The sequence below is a fragment of the Gavialis gangeticus genome, unplaced genomic scaffold (genome assembly GCF_001723915.1).
Source record: "Gavialis gangeticus isolate Ggan-Ray unplaced genomic scaffold, GavGan_comp1, whole genome shotgun sequence".
NCBI classification, from domain to species: domain Eukaryota; kingdom Metazoa; phylum Chordata; order Crocodylia; family Gavialidae; genus Gavialis; species Gavialis gangeticus.
This window is the reverse complement of record NW_017729004.1, coordinates 21,460,818-21,463,797: the sequence shown is the minus strand read 5'-3', so window position 1 is coordinate 21,463,797 and position 2,980 is coordinate 21,460,818. Positions and strand designations below refer to the sequence as shown.

The window sequence follows — 2,980 nt, the reverse complement described above, 5'->3', positions numbered from 1 at the left end:
GAAAGAAGATTCAATGTCTCACTGACATCCACAATATGCATGTTTTTTTCAATACTACCAAAGCCTTCTAGGGTCTGATCACTCAAGGACCAACCCCCTTGAGACCTAAGGATGGAGGAGACCTGATGAAGGAAAGGGGAGCCATGAACACCAGTTGGAAGGAGAATTTTGAAGACCTTCTCAAGACCTTCTGAGACTGTTGTTGATGAGTTTTCTCATTTCCATCCTGCAACACCCAGTCAGAGATGATCTCAGAATTCCTCCAACCCTTGATGAGGTAAGGAAAACCATCAAGCTGATGAAGAATGAAAAGGCATCTAAAGCTGATGGAATCCCCACCAAAATCTTCAAGCGGAGAGAGGACCTGACATCACAGCTCCATTGTCCTCATCTTAAGAATTTGGAATGATGTAGGAATCCCAGGTTACCTCAGAGATGCCATGACTGTGACAGTCTTCAAGAAAGGAGACAAGTCCAACTGTGGATATTACAAAGGATTCGCCTTGCTGTCCACCACAGGAAAAATTATTGTGAGAATGCTCCTAACCATCTCCTTCCACTTGCTGAATAGCTCTTCCTGGAATCTCAGTGTGGGTTTAGGGCATCAAGAGGCACAGCGGACATGATCTTCACTGCTCACCAGTTGCAGGAAAAATGCCGGGAACAGCATAAACTTCTCTGTGTGGCCTTCTTTGACCTCATGAAAGCCTTCGACTCTGTCTACTGAGAAGTGCTATGGAGGATCCTTCCGAAATATGGATGCCCACCAAAATTCATCGCCACTCTTTGCCTGCTCCATGATGGTATGCAAGCAGTGGTTCTCAGCAGCAGATCTATCACAGCTCCTTTTAAGGTTAAGATGGGAGTTAAGCAAGGCTGCATCATTGGTCCAACAAACTTCTCAATATTCCTTACAAGGATGCTACATCTGACCACCAATAAGCTTCCAGTCACCTTCTGAGCCAAAAGCAAGATCACCCTGACCTCAATCATCAAGCTCCAGTATACTGATGATGCTGTGATCTGTGCTTACTCAGAAGCAGACCTTCAGGCAATTGTCAACATATTTATTGAGGCATACAATAAAATGGGGTTGACACTTAACATTCAGAAGACTAAGGTCCTTCATCAGCAATCTAGTCATTCAGATTCCTGGTAAGACTCTGGAGAATGCTGAGTATTTCCCATACCTCAGAAGCCATTTCTCACAGAAGTCTGACATGCACATTTGAGGCAATGTTGGATTTCTTTGTCTAAGTGCAGATTTGCCTGAGGAATGCCTTAGGAAATGGGTGTTTGAAGATCACAACATGAGATCCAAAACCAAGCTCATGGTTTATCAAGCAGTCATGATCTCCACCTTCCTGTACAGAGCTGAGATGTGGTGGACCAATGTACAGGAGACATCTCAAGTCATTAGAGAAGTACCATCAACACTGCCAGAGGAGGAGCCTTCAAATCCAGTGGGAAGATGGATGTACCAACCTTAACATCCTCTCTAGGTAATGATCATCCAACTTTAGCTTCACTGAGCCAATCATATCCTCCAGAGATCAGACTCCTGGAGCAAGTTTTACTCTCCCAGCTCAGTCACGACAAACACTCAAGAGGAGGGCAAAGGTAATGCTTCAAGGGTGCCCTCAAAGCCAACTTGAAAAAATGCAACATCAACATCAGATTGTGGGAAGACTATCATCCAGGACCACCCCAAATGGAGAAAGAGTCTGGATCTCAGTACTCTGAGACCTTACAATGACAACAGAAGGTGGAAAAGTGGGAGGGGCAGAAATACGGTGTTGCAGACCGAATCAAGAATCTGGAGCCCCACCCCTGTAGCAACACATGCTCTAGTACTAACAGTGTCTGTCAATGCCGAATTGGCCTCATCAGCCATATTCAGACCTGCAGATAGGACAGTCATTGAAGATAATCATCCTCAACTGCAAGGGATTGTCAAAGAAGATGCGTCTGTATCAACTGAGTTTAAAAGTTTAATTTTTTTTGCAACAGTTCTTCCCTTTGTTTAACTGAATCTTCTGCTTCTTTAGCATGTGACTGTTGCTTCAGGTTATTTGCATGAAACTACACAGACGATTGCACAGAACAGAAGTGGTGCCTACACAGAAATGTGGATTTTGCAATAATTTGTTAGTATTATTGAGTGTGTATGTAAGCCTCAGACATGTTCAGTGACTGAAATATGATGACAAGTGCAGGCTCTCAACTCAGCACAGGCCCACGTGATATGCTTAAACTTACCTTTTAGCCATGAGCAGTAGCATGGGAAAGTAGAATAAACTCTGCTGGCCAAAGCCACTAGTATTGGGCCAGACCAGGTGCAAATAATTGTTTTTTGAGAAACACTAATAATAGGTAGAAATAACTGTAATAACTTGCTATTTTATCTTTTGATGAGAAGAATTGAATCCTATGTAGATAGTGTGCTTTTGTTGACTGAACATGGTAAGGTGGAAATGTGTAATGCTTGTTGCTAGGATTGAACGTTTTCATGGGGCTAAGCCAAGCTGTAGAAGTGTGGCTAAGCAGAAGATCCCAAAGCCTTTTTCTGAGTGACTGTAGAATGAACCTTTGCAAACATGACAACTGCCCTGTGTGAATAGGGAAGTATTTGATTCGGATTTGGCCAATTTGGAGGACAGTGATTCGATTTGGAGATTTGTATCACTATCCCAAATCAATTTGGCCGAATTGGCTTCGGAAGATTCAGTGCTGATTCCGAGAGACTCGGTGATTTGGCCATAGACTATAATGGGGAATCACTGAAATACCTATAACGTTCTCATTTTTTGGCAGATCTGGATGAAAACAGTAGGGATGATAGCTCCTTTGAGGGCATGAAATTTGCCAAGTTTCAAGGAGATAGGTATAGGGGGTTCTGGGAAGCTGCATCTCAAGGTGCTGACAAGAAAAACTCGTGTGTGTGTGTGTGTGTGTGTGTGTGTGTGTGTGTGTGTGTGTG

General features: G+C 43.4%; 1 protein-coding gene across 1 annotated transcript in view; it reads left to right on the top strand.

The window, feature by feature from the left end:
• PTPRN2 (protein tyrosine phosphatase, receptor type N2) overlaps positions 1 to 2,980 on the top strand; it is a 1,174,657-nt gene that overhangs the window by 445,923 nt on the left and 725,754 nt on the right. The gene's annotated exons all lie outside the window — the stretch shown is intronic.